Below are 25565 nucleotides of genomic sequence, written 5' to 3' on the forward strand. Positions count from 1 at the left end.
GGAGTCCTGGATTAGGGGGTCTCCGGACAGCCGGACTATATCCTTTGGCTGGACTGTTGGACTATGAAGATACTCCCTCCGTTTTTATTTAGTCCGCATATTAGCTTTGGTCAAAGTCAAGCTTTGTAAGTTTTGACTAAGTTTATAAACAAAAATATTAATATATATACAATAAAAAATCAATACCACTAGATTCATTACTGAATGTACTTTCACATCATATAGATTTGTTATGGTAAATGTTTATATATTTTTCTATAAACTTGGTCAAACTTTGCAAAGTTTGACTTCGATCAAACCTAATATGCAGACTAAATAAAAACAGAGGGAGTACAAGATTGAGGACTTCGTCCCGTGTCCGGATGGGACTCTCCTTGGCGTGGAAGGCAAGCTTGGCAATACGGATATGTAGATCTCCTCCCTTGTAACTGACTCTGTGTAACCCTAGCCCCCTCCGATGTCTATATAAACCGAAGGGTTTAGTTCATAGGACAACAACAATCATACCATAGGCTAGCTTCTAGGGTTTAGCCTGTACGATCTCGTGGTAGATCAACTCTTGTAATACTCATATCATCAATATCAATCAAGCAGGACGTAGGGTATTACCTCCATCAAGAGGGCCCAAACCTGGGTAAACATCGTGTCCCCCGCCTCCTGTTACCATCCGCCTTAGACGCACAGTTCGGGACCCCCTACCCGAGATCCGCCGGTTTTGACACCGACATTGGTGCTTTCATTGAGAGTTCCACTGTGTCGTCACCATAAGGCTTGATGGCTCCTTTGATCATCGGTAACGATGCGGTCCAAGGTGAGGTTTTCCTCCTCGGGCAGACCTTCATATTCAGTGGCTTCGTACTGCGGGCCAACTCGTTTGGCCATCTGGAGAAAATCAAGAGCTACGCCCCTGGCCATCAGGTCAGCTTAGGAAACTTAAACTACACTGCCGACATCCGCAGAGACTTGATCTTCGACGGATTCGAGCCCATGTCAGGTGCGCCGCACAATCACGACGAGCATGACGTAACTCTGCCGTCGGACAATGTTCGGGAGATCGCATCTGCAACTACTCCGGCCCTCAATCCGGAGCAAAGTGCGCCATCCGAGGATGGGTGGATAGACCCCGCCATGGAGGCCACACTCTCAATGGCGATAGAGCCGAATACTGACTTCACCCCTTGTGAGAGCCGTGTTGCCGAACCATTGGATTCGTCCCCGACAATAGGCTCCGAGCCGCCTGCGTCCGTGCCTATCGAATCCGATTGGGCACCGATCATGGAGTTTACCTCCGTGGATATCTTTCAGCACTCGCCTTTTGGTGACATGCTAAGTTCATTAAGGTCTCTCTCCTTGTCAGGGGAACCTTGGCCGAACTATGTCCGGCTGGAATGGGATACGGACGACGAAGAAATTCACTCCCCACCCACCACCCACTTAGTAGCCACTATCGACGATCTAACCGACATGCTCGATTTCGACTCCGAAGACATCGACGACATGGACGACGATACAGGAAAGGATCAGGAACTAGTGCCCACAGGGCACTGGACAACCACTTCATCACATGACATATACATGGTGGATACACCCAAAGAAAACGATGACAAGGAACGGAAGGAGACAGCGGAGGATGACCCCTTCAAGAAGCAAACAAAGCGTCAGCGTAGGCGCCGCTCCAAATCCCGCCTCTGCAAAAACAGCGATAACAGCGCAAGAGAAAATAACACTCCAGTCGACTCCAGGAAACGACGACCACATTGCCCCGGCGGCAGAGCATGATGAAGCTGCAAATGGCGAACATAGTACGGATCCGACGTCCGAACATGGCGACGCCGCGGATAAACCTCATCAACCCCCCTTTGGGAGGAAAACAGTCCGGACGAAGATGCACACATTATCCCGGAAAGGCACTTGGAACAAGAGAACCTCCGCAGCAGGCTTATTGCCACAACGAGGAGTTTGAAGAAGCAGAAGCAAATGCTTAAGGCCGCACAAAATACACTCAACAGTAGATGGAACAAAGTGCTCGACAACGAAGAAAATTATGGTGGAAGTTACCACACAAAGAGCTATCCAAAGCGCAAGCACTACAAAAAAATACACTTCCGTGATGATACATGTTTGTCACAGTAGGTCGCGTTTTTTGTCATGCATGTACATCCATGACGATTTTATGACAGAATCAAGATAGTCATACCTGTGCTGTCGTAGAAGTGTTCCATGACATTACCAAAATTATCATCACGGAAGTGTCCACTTCCATGACGATAAATCCCGCGTCACGGAAGTGCTTTCGTGAAGGGTGACCGACACGTGGCATCCACCGTAACGGAACGCCGTTAAGCTATCGGATCGGGTTTTGGATCCGATAACCCGTTAATAGCCCCGACCAATGGGGATTTTCCACATGTAAAATTATCATTGGCTGGAGGAAACACGCGTCGGCTCATCGTTGGGACAGATGTCATCCACTCATTGGACAAAAGGCGCCTATGATACGTCGACACGTGGCACGGCCCAACAGAGGCCCACTCCTGTGAAAAGGCCGGCCCGTTTGACTTGGTCAAAAGGTGGCGGGCCGGTCCATGTAAAGCCTGTTAACGGCATGTTCGCATATAGCCCATTTACAGCCCGCTAACCCAAGGCCCGTTACGCCCTATCCGAATTAGGCCCAGTAGCGTCATCTGGGCCACCTAATATGATTCCAGCCCATTTTCACTTCTGGCCCATAACGTCTTTCGGCCCATATGAGGCCCTATGTAACTCTTGGTCTATTAACGGCCCGTGGTGAAACTGGCCCGTAATGAACAATGTATCACTTTACACACATTAACGGCCCATGGTGAAACTGGCCCATAATGAACAGTGTATCACTTTATATCCATTAACGGCCCGTTATTCCGTTGAGCCGTTTCCAGCCCATGTTATCTTTCGGCCTTCTTAGAGCCCATTTATTCTTGGGCTCATTTCCATCATTCGTTTACTTACGGCCCGTTACTGTCATTTTCTGCTTGTGGGCCAAATTCAGCCCGTGGTTACAGTTAGCCCGTTTGTGGTCCGTTAATACGTTGGGTCGTATTCATAGCGTCATCAAATACGGCCTATTAACGATGGCCCGTTATGGTCGGCCCATGAACGGACGATTCCAACTCTAGCCCGTTTACGGCCATAATGCGGCCTGTTATTGGCCCATGTTTGGCCAATCGATCATACTGCCCGTATAAGGCCCATTGATGATACGACCCATAGAAGGCCCATTGTTTCTACGGCCCGTAGAAGGCCCATTGTTTCTACGGCCCGTAGAAGGCCCACTGTTTCTACGGCCCGTAGAAGGCCCACTGTTTCTACGGCCCATAGGAGGCCCAGTGTCACTACAGTAAATATTAGCCCATGGTTATTGTGGCCTAGTTTTAAAAAATAGGTTATTGCAGCCACTAGCAAACCGCGAAAAAGAACTGCAATGACTACAAGCAAACAAATAAACAAGACAACAAGGAAATAAATAAGAAAGCAACTTACGCTAGGCTATCACGGCTATCACACATATTACATCCACTGGGCATCAAAGTTCGCCACCAGTGCAAATAAACGCGCCGACAAAAGAATATACAAAACTGAGAGCACTTCAGAAGGCACTAGGCCTGGCCAGGTCGGGCCCCCCCAAACAGCTGAAGAAGCTGAGTAGACCTCAGTTGTGTCAACGATAGATGCATCAACACTAGATTTAAGGCATGATGGTGCGCACGGCAGTCCTCTGACATCTTCATTGCATCTTTGACTTCAAGTCGGAGCTGAGCTGAAGCAAGCCTTTCCGCTTTAAGTTGAGACTGAAGAAGTCGAACTGATTGAGGCAGCGACTGCACAGAGGTTGTCTCACACCTGCTGGTGAGTAGCTTCAACTCACTGTCTTCATCAAGACAGGACCTTGGGGTCATCTCGCTGTCCTCAAGATGGTTTGGCTCACTATCTTCCCTAAAGTTCTGCCTGGCGTAAGAGATACGAGTCTGAAAGAGAAACAAGGAGACACGTAACAGGTTTCACAATTATATAAGCAAATAAATGGATCTGTTCTGCATAAGGAACATGTTTTTACAACTACAATTTGAAACTGGTAGTTGTTGCAAACATCCAATCAGATGTAAACAGCAAAGCAAACAGCAGTGGAGGAAATGATGCCTATCCAAATCTATACTAGAACAAAGTTTGAAGGCTTGAGAAGGATGAACTTACATTACATGTTAACACGGGCTGGACAAAGCCCTTCTCCATGTTGATGGAAGGATAATTCAATAAATTCCCCAAAGAAAATTCTTTATAAGCGTTGCCATTATTCTACATTTTGCAAAGAGTAAATATAGATCAAATAATATTGGAAGAAACAGAGGATAATGAAGCTCAGGTGCAGACTGATGATACATAATCAAATAGCAATTAATTAAGTACAGCGTTACAAGGCAAAAGGGAGAGAGGTACTGACAAGAGCAATGCAGAGCCCATTATTGTTTTGAGATCGTATGATCCTTTGAGCAAGGAGATTCATCTGAAATTAGTTTTCATACAAGAGAGAAGGTAAGGCACAAGCAGAAATTTAGGAGTTCAAATTTTGAATTGATATCATAGACAGTACCTGACGCTGGGCTCCCAGCAGTTCTAATAGGGGTTTGGCCACTGGAGTAGGGGTAAAGTGTGGTACAGTTGGGCCTGTGTTTTCTGTGGCTGCTGATCTATCGGATTTAACAGGTATCACTACCTTTTCCAAATACCTAGTTTGTACTCCTTGAGGATCTGCACTCACCCTCTTCGTTTTGGACATCTATTACGAAAGAACAACATTTGACTGGAAAAACATAGTGTGACGACACATGGAATAGGTACAGAAAATGGATAGGTATGGCATATACTCATATATGATGCTTAAACTAAGCAGATGGTGTAACAAAGTAGAAGTAATGCAAGAGGTCAGATGCAAAATATGTGCGACCAATACAACTTTGCAAAGTTAGAGCAAGCACCTTGATGGGTGAATAAGATAGGCCATCCTCCACCATGCCAAGTTTGTTAGCCAGTGGATCGTTCCGCAATATTCCTCTCGTGCGCCCATTCTCATATTCATTTTGATAATGTTCAATATCTGACATGCATGAAAACATAAAAACAAGTGAGATTTTCTTTGTAATGCAGAAGTGATTCTAATCCAATACTGCCTCCCTGTAAACCCCTTTGTGCTATCTCTGCAATTCTTTTAAAAGATGCCATGCATGCTGTAATTTGTTGTGTGCATTAATATAATGTGGCCTACTACTCAAAATATGAGAGCTCCAGAAGTGATGACACTTCGCAGATGATAGCTTCAACATATAGTAAAGAAGAACAAGTCGACCTGACCTGACAGATTCAAAATATACTAAGGGAGAACAACTCGACCTGACCAGTCGACCGCAAGAGAAGAGTATCATCTTAAAGAAGAGCAGAAGAGCAAGCAGATTGAAGATATTACAAGTCTTTCAATACAATGTCGGTTGGCCACCCATGATGAACCAGAGCGCACAGAGAAATACTATTCTTTCCGGTCTCTCCATATGTGGCTCACATGCATTTCGAAACTAAAGTAGGAACATTTAGCTAACCAATTAAACATCTCTCAGTTTTACTAATATCAGCAATAATATCATATATGAATTTGTACAACTAAGCTTGTTTAGCTCGATGGGTGGAGCAGTGCTATTACGACACGAACCACGTAGGCTGATTGTGGTCATCATAAAATGGGGAAAACATAAGCATGATGAGTACAGTGTTGACCGTGGCAGTGGGATGGCAGATCTGAAGCTGCAAACCGCGCAAAGGGTAGTTAGCAACCGATGTTTGCTTTGAAATAACAACTAAGATTTGGTATGGACAAGAAAGTACGGTCAACAAGTGACAAAGAAATGCAATTATGCTGTCTCTCTATATGTCGCGACATGCATTTGGAAACTCAAGTGGGACCTTTAGCTAACCAATTAAATGTGTCGGTTAACTAATATCAGTATCATATCACAATCATATTTGAACAACTAAGCTTTCGAATTCTGAGTGTTGTGTTGTTTAGCTTGAAGGGTGGAGTAATGCTAGTACGACAGAAAGCACCTACGCAGATCATAGTAGAGTACTCCCTCCGTTCGGAATTACTTGTCACAGAAATGGATGTATCTAGACGTATTTTAGTTCTAGATACATCCATTTCCGAGACAAGTAATTCCGAACGGAGGGAGTAGATAAAAGGGGAAAACCCTTAGCATCAAGAGAAAAATCAGGAAAGTGGAACTAGCTGGACCAGTGGGTGGCGCACATGCTCTTCGAAACGAATATAGGAACATTAGGTGACCAATTAAACGTTCTCTATTTTAGTGATATGAGCATCATATCAGATTCGTATTTCAACACGTAAGCTTTGGGTTGAGGTCTTGAGGAGCAGTGCTAGCACGACACGAAGCACCTACGATGATGGTAGTGAATATAAAGGGGGGAAACCATAAGCTTTACGAGTATAGTGCCCGTGCCATGGCGGATCTGAAGGTGCAAACCGGACAAAGCTACTTCGCAACCAATGTTTGCTTTCAACTAGCCACTACGATTTGGTATGGACAAGAAAAGTACAGTAAAAAAATTACGATCTATTTTCCGGGTGAGATCAATAACTTAAGCACATATGGAAGAGTACCACCTCTCTTGCGACGCCGTGTAGGCCTATGCTGATACATTGAGGGTGCTGCGGGTGCGATGGCTGTCGGCGGCGGGGAAGAAGACTTTAGACGGCAAACGACCGGGTCGGGGGATATATCATGTTGCCGTGGACGAGGCGGTCGTAGGAGCGGCAATGACAAGGTGGACGATGGCGCCGATGAAGCGAGAGGAGGCGATGAAAGGATCCTGGTCCAGCGCCGTGGATGAGAGACGTCCATCTCTTGCAGTGGACGATGGGGGTAGGGGTAGGGGCTCCGGCAAGGTGGAGGATGGGGTGGCGGACGGAGAAGGCTGGCCGCAGTGCGGAGGTTGTCATGCCGACGACAGTGTATGAATGGGGAAATGGAGGGGAGGGGGGATCTCAAACTTTGGGACGCGCTTCTATGAAATGGGGGAAAGTTACGAACTTATCCCCCATTTAAAATTTCGGACATTGCGTCGGTTGGGGATAGGACAGTAATCTCACATCTCCCAAATATTTCCCGGTAACTATTTCGGGCGAGGAGAGGGTGTTTTGCCGCCCACGGTTGGCGCCCACGGTGTATGAACGGGGCTAATAGGTAGGGCGGTTGTGTCACGTCTGATGGAAGTTACACATCTGCCCCTATTTAAAATATTAGCCTACATCGATTTCGGACGAGGAGAGTTTGTTTTGCCGCCGACCGTGTATGAATGGGGAAATGGATGAAGAGACACATGTCTTTCGGACGAGCTTGAATCAAATGTGTTTTGCCGCTCATGTTTGGCGCCCACCGTGTTTGAATGGGCTCAGAGGCCGTCGTGTCACGTCTGATTGAAGTTACTAGTCTACCCCTATCGACAGCAGTGTAAATCCGGTCGATAAGGATGTCAAGTGTCAGGGGTAGACAGTAATTTCCATCTCGCAAACACTTGCTTCGGGCAGCCCACAAATTATAGTGGGTGTTTAGCCGCTTCGTTCAAAACTTGGGAGAATTAGCATTCACGTTTGCCCTGGGACCTGGCAAACTAAATTCAAATCCAATTTGTATTCGATTACGAATATCCACAGATAATTATACTTTTGTTATTTATTTCTTCAAAACCACAACAAGGATTTATTCCACCTTTATATATGATTATGATTTAGAAATGCCGTGATCTTCGAATTCAGTAGGTTGGATACACTCTGAGTCAAACAGTTATTTCATCCAATACAATATGCTCACACGAAAAACAATTCACCTTATGTCAATCATACAAGTACTGAGGATTACCTCGCCTAAAAAATTCGGATCATTACAACACATGGACAACATAGGGGTCTTGCAACATAATCCATTCAGAGACATGAGACAACATGCAAGTACAATAATCTAATGACAATTTCAACTGGTATCTAAAGAAGAACCGGGATTACCTTGGGCTTCAGATAGCAGAAACAGCAGGACCTCCTCCGTCTTCAAATGCAACATTCTTACTTCCTCCAACTCTTGGGTTGCTTGCATAATGCGTGCCACTAATTCCGTAATTTCCAGCCTCAAGATAAAGATTACCTCATTCATGGCAGCCACACCATCTCTTTCTGCCTCTAGTAGCTTGCTCTTCGGCGGTGTTTCCTATGAACTGCTACCATCTGGTAACATGGATGGCGCACTGCTTCCACAAATAGATTCTAGGGTTGTACATTGTGTCCTAGTGTGAATGGCATCCTAAAAGGTTTCCGTTGGACATCAGTAAGAGATAGTTATCGTATGATCCAGCCAGTAAGCTTACATGGTAAACAACGGACGAATTATTGCCGAGCATGGCAAACTATATTTAAATGGTTCGAAGCAGCATCAGCTGAAAAGAAATTAAAATGGTAAGATGAAACTAGGGATGTAAGTGGCAAATAAACGACATCCGGTAGTCCCATCTAGTTAGTTTTTGCTACCTCCCTAGTTCATTTTCCTCAAAAAACAAAAACTCTTTTGAACTATCATACCACTAGTGGACTTTAATCAGGATTAAACGGGACCCACTTGACATCCCTAGTTGAAAGGGAGTGTACAACCGCTATATTTAAGTTACCAAGGCATCTAAGCAGTTGAAATAATCTGAGAAAGCACTTAATAGTGTGGCCTCATATAAACTATGAAGACAGTCTTGTGATGAAGTTGAGAGGAAAGTTAAGGACTCAAATGAAATAGGCATGCATTTCTTTACGATAGTACAGCAGGCACTGCTAACATATTTGGCCAACTCAGATATAGCATAACAACAAATAAGCATTCGAATCAAGCAATACAACAAAGCAGACAACTGAACTATTTGTAATTCGGTAGGATTACACGTTGAGGGCACAAGCCAAGAAAGCAACCCACTCACATTGCATTTCACATGTACTAAAACACACTGGCTTACCATATGTTGATGTGAAGCCTAGCTGCTGTTGCAATGTTCTTTGAAGATATCGTCAGCATCCCGTGGTTGCAAATCTAGTTGTTGTAGTTTATTCTGCACCATCTATTTAGGTAAAATTAATTTTAATCGCATGCACTGGTCCGAATTGATCATCAATGGTTCATCTAAACTAATGAAAGATGGGTGTGTGCATACACGACAATATATCTGCTTCCCTCTATTTTATGCTTGTTCGAGGTGCCAGCCCCAAAAGAACAAATATTTTGCTTGATGGGGTTGGCAGCTCCATAATTAATAGAAGCATCAAATTAGTCATGCAACTTGGGAAGATCAAGAACACACAAACAAGTAATGAACAGAGGCTCGGAGCAGTGATGTAATAGCTAGCATCAGAAAATGTAGGGTAAAACGAACAAAAAGCAGTGGAACCACATGCTAGTTTGCTGATGTGTAATTAAGCATAGAGAACATTAAGCAGTCTGATGGAACCAACAGGTGGCATCAGAACAAAACTAAAGCATATTAACTATATGTGCATTGGTATGTAATTTAGCACATGTAACATGTTCACTGCCAGAATTATGGCCCTACAGGTGCAAGCAGAATAACACATCTCATGAAAAACTGAATGATGCCCTGAAGAAATTCAAAGGTGCGGTGCTTATGCTAGGAAAGTGAACGTAGGCACCGGCCGTTGGATAACAGTACCTGATTCTCAGTGGTGTATGGGTATCGTTGTCATACTTGATAGCTAAGGATCGTCGATGGTGCTCGTGTTGCGGTTGAGTTTGTGTAAGTGCATCTAGTGCCACCCCTAGTTGGTTTTGGAGTATTGACGACAAACCTGGTTGAGGGACTAATGTGTTTGTGAGAATTGCAGGATAACACAGGTAGAAGTCCCTCATTGATTTGGTTTTCCTACCAGAGATGACCCCTAAAAATGTATGAAGACATTGAAGTCAAAGGTGGTATGTGAAGACATTCACATTGAAGACTATGACAAGAGAAGACATCGCGTGAAGACTATGGAGCGTGAAGACTTAGCAGTTTCGTCATTCTGTGTTTTTTCTTTGTTGAGTCATAGGAACCACCGTACTGTTAAGTGGGGTCCAAGAGAACCAGTCAGAATGACTGAAGTGGTGCTTAACCAAAATCCTATGTCTTCGAGTGAAGACTATGAGAGGAAATCTTATTCAGAGTTGGATAAGTCAGCTTTGCTTGTAGCCCAAGTAAAGTTGCCGCATGTGTTTGAAATCTGACCGTTGGAACACATGTTAGTTCCTTAGTGACCCAGGGTCATTTCGGACAAATCAGGTCGGGTTGCCTAGTGGCTATAAATAGCCCACCGCCTACAACCATAAACGGTTGGCTACTCAGAGTTAGTGCACGGCTTTTGTCGTTTGAGAGCAACCCACCTCGAAGCCTTTGAGAGAGAATTCCTTGCGACGATAAAGCCCTAAACACCCAGAGCCAAAGAGTGTTAGGCATCACTTAAGTCTTCCTGTCTGTGTGATCTGAAGACTTATTACACTTGAGGACTGTGAATCCTCCAGCCGGTTAGGCGTCGCGTTCTGAGCATCCAAGCGTCATTATGGATCGTCGGTGAATGAAGTCTGTGAAGGTTTGGAAGTCTACCTTGAAGACTTGCCAGAGTGATTGGGCGAGGACTGGGTGTCCTCAGCTCAAGGGGAATAAGGTGAAGACGCGGTCTTCTGAGTTGAATCTCAGCCTCCCTAACCAGACGTACAGTTGTCACAGCAACTGGAACTGGTCCAACAAATCATTGTCTTCAATGAGTCACTGGTTTCATCCTTCCCTTTCCTTTACTTACTGTCGGCCCTGGTGAAGTCATTGTATGATTGCATTATCTTTTGTCTTCACTGAGTGACTGCTTGTTTTGATTGGCTTCACACTATCTTCCTACCTGATCTATACTGCCTAGCTGCTATTAGTCATTGCGCTTTCACTTCATTGAATACTTGACTATGGCTTGCTGAGTGTAGTCTACCTTCTGCTGCATGGTAATAGGTTTATTTCTATCGTTTGTCTTCGAAACTTCCATGTTTTGAAGACTTTCATAAAAATGCCTATTCACCCCCCTCTAGTCGATCACTAGCACTTTCAATTGGTATCAGAGCAAGGTACTCCCTTGTTCTGTGTGATTCGGTTTAACCACCTGGAGTTTTAGCTATGTCGACTGCAGGGATAATCAAAGTCTCCACTGCGTGCCTAGTCTTCGATGGAACAGAATATCCCTACTGGAAGAATAAGATGCGCATGCATCTTGAAGCCATTGATTTTGACCTATGGTATGTCGTCAAGAATGGCATTCCCAAGGCTGGTGAAGGTGTCACCGCTGCTGATGTCAAGAAGTTTGTTCAACTGGACTCCACTGCCAAGAACATCATCTGTGGTCATCTGACCAAAGGACAGTATGGCTGTGTGAGTGCTTTGGAAACATCTAAGCTAGTCTGGGACTGGCTCTCCAAGGTCAACGAAGGCGTCTCAACCCAGAGAGATCAAAGAATCAGTGTCCTTCGCAACCTCTTTAGCCGCTTCAAGAGAAATAACAATGAGAATGTCCATCTCACGTTTGATCGACTCACTGACATCACAAATGAGCTTCAAGCCCTCGGCGCTACTGAGATTACCAAACATGAAGTTGTCAAGACACTCCTGATATCACTTGACAGCTCGTTTGACACCCTAGCCCTGATGATTCAAGAACGTCCTGACTTCAAGACACTCGATCCGTTTGACATACTTGAGAGGCTCAACACACACGAGTTTCAGCTTTCTGAGAAAAGAGACATCTACGGTCCCAACTATGGGCGAACTCGTGCCTTGAAGGCAAAAGCTATCTCCTCATCTGAAGAAGAATCTGACAGCAGTTCTGATGATCCTGAAGACATTGGAAAGGAGCTTGCTATGCTTGTGAAGAAGTTCCAAAAATTCACCAAGAAGAAAGGCTTCAGAAAGTCTTCACGATCAAGCTCAAGGAATGATGAAGCTTCTGCTCATGACTACAAGAAGAGAACATGCCACAAGTGCAAGAAACCTGGCCACTACATCTCTGAGTGTCCGTAGTGGGACAATGAGAACAAGAAGAAGAAGAAGAGCAAGGAGTATGACTCTGACGACAAGAAGAAGAAGAAATACTCAAAGTCTTCTTCCAAGTCTTTCTCAAAGTCTTCATCACACAAGAAGAGCTCATCTTGCAAGGCTCGTGCGTTTGTTGGCAAGGAAATGGATTCAGAGGAGGAGTCCACTTCTGAGGAGGCGGAGGTGCAGTCTGAGGAGGAGTCCGATTCTGGCGTTGCGAGTCTGGCTACAGCATACGTTGCCAAGTCCATCTTCAACACTGAAGACAATGACTTCATCACCGACACCGATGCGAATGACAAGGACTACTCCGCTCCTACCTACTGCTTCATGGCACGCGGTGCCAAGGTAAACACACGCACTACTCACTATCAAACATCCAGTGAAGATGATTCTGATTGTGGTTCCAAACCCAACTACAAAACACTTGCTAAAATTGCAACTGGACAACAGAAAGCTATGGAACATATTCAAAAACTGTTAGACAAAAGCGATGACCTGTTAGACGCTGAAATGACTCGATCTCAGTCCTTAATTGAAGACATAAAAAATCTTCACGTTAAGTATGAGGAACTTGAAAGTCATCATGAAACGCTCTCAACAACTCATGAAAATCTTTCCTATGACTATCTTCAAAGGAAGCAAGATCTTGAGAAATTGAGAGCGGCTCACAAAGATCTTCAAAAGGAAAACGAGTCACTTCACGCCGAACAGATCAGTTCCGCTCAGGAAGGATTTGAACCACCATGTCTTAAATGCATTGAGCGTGACAACGCTACTTCTGTTGCTGGGTGTTCCACTGCTGCTACTATTGCAATATCTTCAACTGTTGATGTGGTAACTAACCCCTCTACCGAGGATACCACTGCTATTGCTAATGAGAATGCTAGGTTGAAGACATTGCTTGAAACAGGGATGTACAAAAGTCTCAAAGGGCATCAGACACTATGCGATGTTCTTAAAAGGCAAATTCTGAACCGAAACCCTAGGAAAGAGGGTCTTGGGTTCGAAAGGAAAATGAATGCTGATGGCTCTTACTGGAAACCTGAGCAGTACCCCAAAACCACATGGGTTGCTACAAAGGAACCCTTAGTGGATCCATCCACCCTGTCAGGCTTCAATTGTGCTAATCCCATTGTTGTTGATGAATCCTTTGATGCAAACTATAAACTATTTAAGAATCAGAATGGTGAAGTGTTTGCCAGGTATATTGGTACTAACTGCAGGAATTGGCCACCTATGAAGAAAGTCTGGGTGCCGAAAAGGTTGTTGGAGAATCTTCCTGTGAATGTTGTCATGACACCACAAGTGAAGAAGACAAACCCCAGACCACAGGCTTCATATGGTCCAAAGGCTTCATACAGACAAAGGACTCACCTGAGTCGCACTAATGCAAATGTTTTGCAGGGAAGCCATACTCAGACCTATGAATATGAGTGCGCTTCATCAAATCGCCATGTTCATAAGACCAAGAACTATTCTGCTTATTCTTATGAGTACTATTATCCACCTGCAAGACTTTTTGCTAGGGCTCCAAAGCCAAAGTTCTCAGATGCTGCATTTAGACTCATTGCTTCGAAGCCACCCTTGAAGATGTGGGTGGCTAAGAAAGCTTAACTCTCTTTTGTAGGGAAAGGTCTCCAGCCGAAAACCAAAATCGTCTGAAGCTATTGCTGGGGACCTTAAACATCTTGTAGGGCGCAAGATCAAATGCCCAAATGGTCTTATTATGTATTTTGTTCTTGAGTCGCTTGCTACTTGCCCTATCAGTCCTAACCTCGATTTAAGCTTTCATAATCCACTTGCTCGTCAAATGTTTATGCTTCACAATTCTCTTCGTGAAGACTATCCCCCTAACTGCACTATAGGGTACGACACCAGCTGCTTCTGAATGGATTCAAGCTATGCAAGAAGAGCTCTAGCAGTTTGAGCTGAATAATGTATGGGAACTGGTTAAGCATCCCGATCCTCGTAAGCACAATATCATAGGCACTAAATGGATATATCACAACAAGCAAGATGAGCATGGTCAAGTTGTCAGAAACAAAGCTCGTCTCGTTGCTCAAGGATACACTCAAGTTGAAGGGATTGACTTCGATGAAACATTTGGATCAAGGTGCACACGGTATCATATTTTCCATCCAAGTCTCTTAGAATCTTCTTGATGATGAATTTATCGGTCATCTCTTCACTTCCTAAGCCGTCAATCTCATTTGTGATGAGAGCAAGCCTAGAGTACATTTGGGCGACACCTTCACCATCCTTCATCTTGAACTTGTCAAGTTGGCTTTGGAGCACATCCAACTTGGATTCCTTGATGGAGTCGGTACCTTCGTGCATATCAATCAAAGTGTCCCAAATTTCCTTTGCATTCTCAAGACGGCTGATTTTGTTGAATTCTTCGGGGCACAATCCGTTGAAGAGAATATCACAATCTTGAGCATTGTATTGCAACATCTTCAACTCATCCGCGGTAGCTTCACGGTTCGGTTCTCTCCCATCAAAGAAGTCACCTTGCAAACCAACACACACAATAGCCCAAACGGCAGGGTTATGTCCAAGAATATGCATTTTCATTTTATGCTTCCAACTAGCAAAATTAGTACCATCAAAGTAAGGACCTCTACGGTGATAATTTCCCTCGCTAGACGCCATACTCTCCTAGGTTGTGAAACCAAGGCTATGACCACCAAAAGCTATGGAGATCAAGCAAATGGAGACCAAAGCTCTGATACCACTTGTAGGATCGAAAGTATGTCTAGAGGGGGGGGGGTGATTAGACTACTTGACAAAATAAAAGCTTAACCTTTTCCCAATTTTAGTTCTTAGTAGATTTTAGCTAATTTAGGACAAGTCAAGCAATCATCACATAATTCAAGCAAGCATGCAAAGAGTATATAGGCAGCGGAAAGTAAAGCATGCAACTTGCAAGAATGTAAAGGGAAGGGTTTAGAGAATTCAAACGCTATTGGAGACACGGATGTTTTTCCCGTGGTTCGGATAGGTGGTGCTATCCTACATCCACGTTGATGGAGACTTCAACCCACGAACGGTAACGGTTGCACGAGTCCACACAGGGCTCCACCCACGAAGGGTCCACGAAGAAGCAACCTTGTCTATCCAACCATGGCCATCGCCCACACAGGACTTGCCTCACTAGCGGTAGATCTTCACGAAGTAGGCGATCTCCTTGCCCTTACAAACTCCTTGGTTCAACTCCACAATCTTGTCGGAGGCTCCCAAGTGACCCCTAGCCAATCTAGGAGACACCACTCTCCAAGAAGTAACAAATGGTGTGTAGGTAATGAACTCCTTGCTCTTGTGCTTCAAATGATAGTCTCCCCAACACTCAACTCTCTCTCATAGGATTTGGATTTGGTGGAAAGAGGGTTTGAGTGGAAAACAACTTGGGAAGGCTAGAGATCAAGATTCATATGGTAGGAATGGAATGTCTTGGTCTCAACACATGAGTAGGTGGTTCTCTCTCAGAACATATGAGTTGGAATGGTGTGTGTGTTCTGATGGCTCTCTCATCGAATGAGAAGAAGATGGACGGGTATATATAGCCTCCACACAAAATCCAACCGTTACACAGTTTTCCAATCTCGGTGGGACCGAATCAATAAGCTCGGTCGGACCGAAAATGTAAACCTAGTGACCGTTAGTGATTTTCGGTGGGACTGACATGCAACTCGGTAGGACCGATATGGTTAGGGTTTGGGCATAACGTAATCTCGGTGAGACCGATTACACAAACTCGGTGAGACCGAATTTGGTAATTAGCTAACCAGAGAGTTGGTCAGGAAAACTCGGTGGGACCGATTTGCTCTTTCGGTGAGACCGAGTGGAACTCGGTGAGACCGAAAAGTTACAAAGGGGAAACACTGAGTTTACATTGCAATCTCGGTGGGACCGATTCGCTCTTTCGGTGGGACCGAAAAGTTACGAAAGGGAAACAGAGAGTTTGCAACCCCATCTCGGTGAGACCGAGATCCCTATCGGTAGGACCGAATTGCTAGGGTTTGGCAGTGGCTAATGACAAGTGAAACTCGGTGGCGCCGGATAGGAAGAATCGGTAGGACCGAGTTTGGCTTAGGGTTTAGGTCATATGTGGATATGGGAAAGTAGTTGAGGGTTTTGGAGCATATCACTAAGCACATGAAGCAAGAGGCTCATTAAGCAACACCTCATCCCTCCTTGATAGTATTGGCTTTTCCTAAAGACTCAATGTGATCTTGGATCACTAAAATATAAAATGAAGAGTCTTGAGCTTTTGAGCTTGAGCCAATCCTTTGTCCTTAGCATTTTGAGGGTTCCACTTTCACATCCATGCCATGCCAATCATTGAGCTTTCCTGAAATAATCATCTTGGAATAGTATTAGCTCAATGAGCTATATGTTGTTATGAATTACCAAAACCACCTAGGGATAGTTGCACTTTCAATCTCCCCCTTTTTGGTAATTGATGACAACATATAGATCAAAGCTTCGACAAATGATAATAAGCATGAAATATATCGTCGCTTTGAGAAGTATGTGATAAGTAAGAGCTCCCCCTAAATTTGTGCATATTTAAAATTTGCTTTGGACTGCAAATGCACAAAGAGTTAGAGTCATGGGTTACTCTTCCATGTCACATACATCTTGGTGGAGCGCTTAAAATGATAAGAATGAAATACATGCACTCATCACCAAGAAAAGTGAATGATCACACAAGATAGATAAGATGATAATATTAAGCAAACATTAAGTGTAGCTTATGATCAAACACATGATCATCAATGTCTCACTAATAATGACGTAGTATCTTAGGCACTCAAAAGCAAACAAGTTCGAAAAACCACCAAATAAAGCAAGAGAGAAAAGCAACACTCTCTCTCTCGAAGCCTATGATCTATACATCTTCTCCCCCTTTGGCAACAAGTTACCAAAAAGTTCCTTGAAAATGCATAGCACTAGATCAACGCTCAGGCTTGATCTTCAGGTGGTGGTGGAGTCCAGATCACTCCAAGGACGAAGGCTTCTATAGATGCTGAAGTAGTCGTTGGAGTTGGAGCTGAAGTAGTTGCTGGAGCTGGTGGAACTGAGGCTGTAGCTGGTGCTGAAGTGGTGGCTCTGGTGTCAGCAACTGGCACGGCAGATGACCTCGGTCCTCGTGGCACTCTGGCAAAGGGATGAGTGGTAGTCCTGCCTCTCCTCTCCTGCATGTCCTCCTGGAGCTGCTCCACTGCAGACTGAACTTCCGTTACCTTGACATCCAAGTCATAGAACTTCTGTTCCATGATCCTCTCTAGGCTCTGCTGATTCTGAGTGAGGGTGGCCAGACTTTGCTCAATCCTCAGCGTGGATGCAATCAAGTAACCAAGCTGCTCTTGTTTGGTCTTCAAGAAGTATTCAGATGCCTCCTCTTGGGTAGGCATCTTGGCAGCTTTCTCCTTCCTCGCCTTCTCCTTCTTTGCAAATGCTTGGGCAGATGATGGCTCGTTCTCAGTCATGACAACTTGATTGTCCTCGAAATCTGGACGGATGGGCAGGTGTTCCTTGTCCAATAGATATATGCCCGTGCCCATCTTGGAGTTGATGAGCTCCTGAATCTGAGGGGCATATCCGCAGCTCCTCTTCTGATCTGCTGCAGTCCTCTTGATAGTTTCCACTATGAGGCTCATCACCTTAAACTTCTGAGGCACATCAAACACATGTAGCAAGTTGATAGCATGGCCTCTGATCATCTTGTGATCTCCAGACTTAGGCAATAAGGTGTGCCTTAGTATCCAATTGATCGTCGGGAGCCCTGACAGAAGGTAATGCACAGAGCCAAACTTGAAGGTGTCAAGAGCTTCATTGGGAATTTCCTTGTACATATTGGACATGGAGTTATGGTCCATCTTCTTCTTGGCATAGATATCCAAGTCATCATCTTGCTCCTCTGGGGCATTTATGATCTGTGCCCATTCAGCCACTGTGGATTGGTACCTTGTACCCTCAGACATCCATGTGATCCTCCCATCTGGATAAAAGTGAGCTGTGGAGTAGAACTGCATGATAAGCTCCTCATTCCACTTTGTGAGCTTCTGCCCAACAAAGTCAGCTACTCCACAAGCATGAAAGCTGTCATATACTCCTGGGTAGTGTTCCTCCTTCTCCCTCATGTAGGTCCAGTCAACCCATCTCATGTCACAGACAATTGGCTTCTTATCTAGCAAAACAGTCTCATAGAAATCCTGCTGCTCCTTGGTGTGAAACCTGTAGTCCACTGCTGTCCTTCTCCTTGAAGCATACGGGTCTGCTTCTCTCCATTTCCTTAGCCCTGAATCTCTCCTGAGCTTCATGTCCTCAGCCACAGGATGAGCATCGTTGTGGTCTAGGATCTTGGGCTTTAGCTTTCTCAGGACATTCTCCTCCTCATCCTCAACAACAGTCTCAGGCACTGGGGCCTTGTTCTTCTCAGCTGCAGGAATGCTCCTTGTATTTCTCTTAGGTTTTGGCTTGGAGGCAGCTTTGGGCTTAGATGCAGTAGCCCCTGACCTTATGGCATCACCCATCAGCTTGGGTGCCTTGGGTGCTGGTGCAGCTGCCTCTTCTTCCTCTTCTTCTTCCATGATGGAAGCTTTTCCAAGCACTCTAGCCATAGTCTTCTTCACCCTCTCCTTCCTTTTCTTGCCCTCAGCTGCAACTGGCTCTTGGGGAGTGGGCTTCTCAGTTAAGGCTCTTGCCTTTGACATGGGCTGCCTGCCTGCTGGCCTTTTGATTTTCAGACCTGGCTTAGTGCCTTGAGCTGGCTCAATTCTCTTGGAAGTGGCCTCTTCCTCTGCCACATAGTCCTCATCTTCGGAATCTGAAGTCCTCTTCTTCCTTTGTCTCGTGGCAGCCTTTGGCAAATTTCTAGGAGTGCTCCTACTGCCTTCATTAGATGAACTGGAGGGACTAGTGCCCTCACTCATCACCACTTGCCGCTTTGACATATTTTGGCTATCACTTTGATCAGACATGCTGCAAACTGACTGCTGGCCCTGTGAATAGATTATAGATGAGATAGAAAATATGAGCATCACAAAATGCAGAGTATTTTTGCAAAAGAATGATCCAAAAACTTAGTTTTAGTTTCCCACTGAAATCATCTCGGATCTACCGATTTTCAAACTCGGTGATACCGAAGAAGTTTTGGAACCTAAACTAGTGAACTCGGTAGGACCGAGTCACAGTTCGGTGGCACCGAGACTGCTAGGGTTTCACTGAGTTCAAAAATCGGTCGCACCGATAAGTAATTCTCGGTCAGACCGAGTCTCACTTGTGCAATGGCAAGAGCCAAATCGGTGGGACCGAGTTTTTCAACTCGGTGGGTCCGAGATGGTTTTGGCGGAAACCTAAACCTAGAATTTTCGAATCAAACCTAATCTATGGGCATTTTGACTGGATAGAAGTGTTTCAATCGTGGCAAGAATCAATGATGAACACAATGTGCTAGGAATTAGATGGGGAATAGCACAAAGATCAAGTCCATACCCTAGTTCGGCGGAGACTTGCTACGGCGGCAACGGCGGGGCAGAATTCCCGTTGACGGCGATGGAGACCAGCGACTCGAGGCTGCTGGCAGCGAGAAGTCGATCCGGAGACCACGAGGGCAGAGCAGGCTATCGCGCGGGCGAAGGGGTTCGGAGAAATTTCCAAAATTTTTCCCGTGACTATATATAGCCCGACCCTGTCGGTGTGACCGAGTGGAACAACTCGGTGGCACCGAGATTCATAACTTCAAGCAGTTACTGAAACTCGGTGTGACCGAAAGGTTCAAATCGGTTGCACCGAGATCAAAAACCTAGATCAACTTAATGATCTTGGTAGGACCGAAAGTGGAGTATCGGTCAGACCGAGGATCATAAAGAGGTTTTGGAAGTTTAAGTCTATGACGAATCGGGGACTCCGAGCGCTCCTCACACAGAGTGGTTCGAATCTGACTTGATCAAATTTTGTGATGCAGCATGAATAGAGTTTGAGACGAGAAGAGCATAGATAGCTAGAGGAGGTTCTTAGGCATTCTTGTCCATCCACTTGGCAAAAGAAGATAAAACCAAACAATCAAAACAACAAGTGGATGTCCTCGAATGAGTAAAATGTGCAACCAGCATGCTCACACAATAAGATGGCAAATGAAATATGTGACAAGGCATGCACAACCAATTCTAGCATCTATCAAGCAATTTGCGATGACTAGGTCATCTATATATGAGTATATTGACTTAGGAGTCAAGTGAGAGCACTTGATCATAGGTCATACTCATCGTTTAAGCTCAAGTGGGGTTACCACTTTTACATAAAGCATTGTTTTGTTCACATCTTTAGAGTTGCTTTAGCTCAAGTCTTAGAGTAAAGCTCCCCCTAGATGTGATATCCCCCCTAAGAGGGATGAACTAACCTTGGGTTTTGTCGATGATGACTTCATGTAGATATTGAAGATGTGGATGCTCAATGTTGATGTAGATCTCTTGGAGCTATCCATTTGAGTGAATTGCACTTTCAATACCTACATGGGTTAGTCCCACAAGGAACAAGCAAGGATATCCATAGACATAGAGTGATGCACACAAAAGATGATGTCCATGAAAACTTTTAGGTTACCTTGTCCCTTGTCTTACCAACAAGAGGGTTTGTGACTCCTTGAACTAGTGCAAGATGTGGAAGTTGATTGCACTTGTTCTTGCCAAAATGATAAGAGTGAAGTATGTTGGCGGAGTCACCCTCAAGAACTCTCTAGTTCTTCTTCTTTTGGATCCACACCATCTTGATGGGAATCCTTGGAGTTGTAGTCGTACTTGATGAAGTGGAACTTGAAGTAGTCTTGGGAATCCACTTGACTAAGGTCTTTGGAGCTTCTTCAAATGCATCAATTTCCTCTTGAAGCTTGTCCTTGCCTTTTTGCTTGTAGTCTTGTGGTGGAAGATCATCTTGAGCTTGTGTCCCCTTGAAAGAAGTATACTTCTCTTGTTGAGGGACAAACTTTGTCTTGGGGTATTGATCTTCTTCCCACTCAACTCCATTGGCATTGAACTTTCGTTCAAAACCAACACCTTGATTCTTCCGGTGCATTCCTTGCTTGCGCACAATTTCCTCGAATTGCTTACTCCCGGCAAGGCTTTTGTACACTCCTTTCTCTATAATTCCCTTCAATAAGCTATTTTCTTGCTCAAGTGTAACTTGGCTAAGAGAATCATTAGTGGAATCAAGAGAACTACTAGAAGCAACAATATTGGATTTAGCATGATCATTGTTACTACTAGAGGAAGAATCTTTCTTGTTAGACTTGACTTGAGGCATGTAAGTGGATAAGAGTAAACGCTTGGCAATGTAAGAAGAACTTTTCTTGCGGAGATCATCATTGATTGCTTTTAAGAACTCATGCTCTTGCTCAAGATTGAGCTTTTCAAAGCGTAATTTCTCATGAGCTCTTAAAAGTTCTCGATGATCTTCGAAGATAGTGTCATGAGCTAACTTAAGAGTTTTTAGTTCTTTAGTTAGAGCCTCAATCTTCTCCTTATCATTGTCATTCGTTTTATCTTGATTAGCATGTTTAATTGACATTTCATCATAGTATTCATCACTAGAGTTGTCAACAAGCAAATCATCACCTAACAAGTCATCTTCATCACTATTGAAATCAACATACTCGGGGTGTGTTACCTTAGGACCTTTGGCCATGAAGCATCTTCCAATTCCCTCATTTGGTGAGTCAAATATGTCGTAGGAGTTGGTTGACACAAGTGCTAGACCGGCAACACCTTCATCTTGAGTATCTTCGGAGCCGGAGTAATAACTTCTCTCGGAGTGGCTGTCGGAGTCGGAGCCGGATACCCATTCACCAACATGAGCTTGATGTCTTCGTCTTGTGTAGCTCCTTGATGATTTTTCCTTCCTTTCCGAATCCTTGCTTCTCCGTGAGTATCTTCGTTCATAACGATCATCTCTACTCCTTCTCTCTCTTGGTGGTGATTCTTTGCTTCTTCTTTTTGGAGAATCTTCTCTTCTCTTGTAGGGAGCCGTACACTCATTGGAATAGTGTCCGGGTCTTCCACAATTGTAGCAGTTTCGCTCTCGACTAGAAGATCTTTTGTCATTGTAGGACCTTGACTTGAAGCTTCTATCTTTGCTTCTACTCTTGTAGAACTTGTTGAAGTTCTTCACCATTAAGCTCAATTCTTCATTGAAGTCTTGTTTCTCACTTGATGATGTAGGGGCTTCACATGAGGCTTTATAGGCACCACTTGATTTGTTGTGAAGTTCCTCTTTATCCTTAAGTGACATCTCATGAGCAACAATTCTTCCAATCACTTCCGTTGGCTTGAGATCTTTGTAATTGGGCATCATTTGGATCAATGTGCACACGGTATCATATTTTCCATCCAAGGCTCTTAGAATCTTCTTGATGATGAATCTATCGGTCATCTCTTCACTTCCTAAGCCGGCAATCTCATTTGTGATGAGAGCAAGCCTAGAGTACATTTCGGCGACACCTTCACCATCCTTCATCTTGAACTTGTCAAGTTGGCTTTGAAGCACATCCAACTTGGATTCCTTGACGGAGTCGGTACCTTCGTGCATATCAATCAAAGTGTCCCAAATTTCCTTTGCATTCTCAAGGCGGCTGATTTTGTTGAATTCTTCGGGGCACAATCCGTTGAAGAGAATATCACAAGCTTGAGCATTGTATTGCAACATCTTCAACTCATCCGCGGTAGCTTCACGGTTCGGTTCTCTCCCATCAAAGAAGTCACCTTGCAAACCAACACACACAATAGCCCAAACAGCAGGATTATGTCCAAGAATATGCATTTTCATTTTGTGCTTCCAACTAGCAAAATTAGTACCATCAAAGTAAGGACCTCTACGGTGATATTTTCCCTCGCTAGACGCCATACTCTCCTAGGTTGTGAAACCAAGGCTATGACCACCGAAAGCTATGGAGATCAAGCAAATGGAGACCAAAGCTCTGATACCACTTGTAGGATCGAAAGTATGTCTAGAGGGGGGGTGATTAGACTACTTGACCAAATAAAAGCTTAACCTTTTCCCAATTTTAGTTCTTAGTAGATTTTAGCTAATTTAGGACAAGTCAAGCAATCATCACATAATTCAGGCAAGCATGCAAAGAGTATATAGGCAGCGGAAAGTAAAGCATGCAACTTACAAGAATGTAAAGGGAAGGGTTTGGAGAATTCAAACGCTATTGGAGACACGGATGTTTTTCCCGTGGTTCGGATAGGTGGTGCTATCCTACATCCACGTTGATGGAGACTTCAACCCACGAAGGGTAACGGTTGCGCGAGTCCACACAGGGCTCCACCCACGAAGGGTCCACGAAGAAGCAACCTTGTCTATCCCACCATGGCCATCGCCCACACAGGACTTGCCTCACTAGCGGTAGATCTTCACGAAGTAGGCGATCTCCTTGCCCTTACAAACTCCTTGGTTCAACTCCACAATCTTGTCAGAGGCTCCCAAGTGACACCTAGCCAATCTAGGAGACACCACTCTCCAAGAAGTAACAAATGGTGTGTAGGTAATGAACTCCTTGCTCTTGTGCTTCAAATGATAGTCTCCCCAACACTCAACTCTCTCTCATAGGATTTGGATTTGGTGGAAAGAGGGTTTGAGTGGAAAGCAACTTGGGAAGGCTAGAGATCAAGATTCATATGGTAGGAATGGAATGTCTTGGTCTCAACACATGAGTAGGTGGTTCTCTCTCAGAACATATGAGTTGGAATGGTGTGTGTGTTCTGATGGCTCTCTCATCGAATGAGAAGAAGGTGGAGGGGTATATATAGCCTCCACACAAAATCCAACCGTTACACAGTTTTCCAATCTCGGTGGGACCGAATCAATAAGCTCGGTCGGACCGAAAATGTAAACCTAGTGACCGTTAGTGATTTTCGGTGGGACTGACATGCAACTCGGTAGGACCGATATGGTTAGGGTTTGGGCATAACGTAATCTCGGTGAGACCGATTACACAAACTCGGTGAGACCGAATTTGGTAATTAGCTAACCAGAGAGTTGGTCAGGCAAACTCGGTGGGACCGATTTGCTCTTTCGGTGAGACCGAGTGGAACTCGGTGAGACCGAAAAGTTACAAAGGGGAAACACTGAGTTTACATTGCAATCTCGGTGGGACCGATTCGCTCTTTCGGTGGGACCGAAAAGTTACGAAAGGGAAACAGAGAGTTTGCAACCCCATCTCGGTGAGACCGAGATCCCTATCGGTAGGACCGAATTGCTAGGGTTTGGCAGTGGCTAATGACAAGTGAAACTCGGTGGCGCCGGATAGGAAGAATCGGTAGGACCAAGTTTGGCTTAGGGTTTAGGTCATATGTGGATATGGGAAAGTAGTTGAGGGTTTTGGAGCATATCACTAAGCACATGAAGCAAGAGGCTCATTAAGCAACACCTCATCCCTCCTTGATAGTATTGGCTTTTCCTAACGACTCAATGTGATCTTGGATCACTAAAATATAAAATGAAGAGTCTTGAGCTTTTGAGCTTGAGCCAATCCTTTGTCCTTAGCATTTTGAGGGTTCCACTTTCACATCCATGCCATGCCAATCATTGAGCTTTCCTAAAATAATCATCTTGGAATAGTATTAGCTCAATGAGCTATATGTTGTTATGAATTACCAAAACCACCTAGGGATAGTTGCACTTTCATGGCTTCGAAGATCCAAAACATCCTGACATGGTGTACAAGCTCAACAAGGCACTGTATGGCCTCAAACAAGCCCCTCGGGCTTGGTATGACACACTCAAAGACTTCCTGAAGAGCAAAGGCTTCAAACCTGGTTCCCTCGATCCCACTCTCTTCACAAAGACATATGATGGTGAATTGTTTGTGTGCCAAATATATGTGGATGATATTATCTTCGGCTGCACCAATCAGAAATACAGTGAAGAGTTTGGATATATGATGCAAGAGCAATATCAGATGTCCATGATGGGTGAGCTGAAGTTCTTCCTTGGTCTTCAAATACGTCAGCAACGCAACGACATCTTTATATCTCAAGAGAAATACCTCAAAGATTGCCTAAAGAAATTTGGAATGCAAGACTGCAAAGGCTACACAACGCCAATGCGAGCCAAACATCATTTGGGTCCCGACGACAATGGTAAAGAGTTCGATCAAAAGGTATACCGCTCCATGATTGGTTCCTTGCTTTATTTATGTGCATCTAGGCCAGATATCATGCTTAGTGTTTGCATGTGTGCCCGGTTCCAAGCGGCACCAAAGGAATCGCATCACTTAGCTGTGAAGCGAATTCTCAGATATTTGGCTCACACCCCAACACTAGGATTATGGTATCCAAAGGGCTCAGAGTTTGATCTAGTTGGATTCT

The sequence above is a fragment of the Triticum aestivum genome, chromosome 5A, assembly GCF_018294505.1.
Source record: "Triticum aestivum cultivar Chinese Spring chromosome 5A, IWGSC CS RefSeq v2.1, whole genome shotgun sequence".
Taxonomy (NCBI): Eukaryota; Viridiplantae; Streptophyta; class Magnoliopsida; order Poales; family Poaceae; genus Triticum; species Triticum aestivum.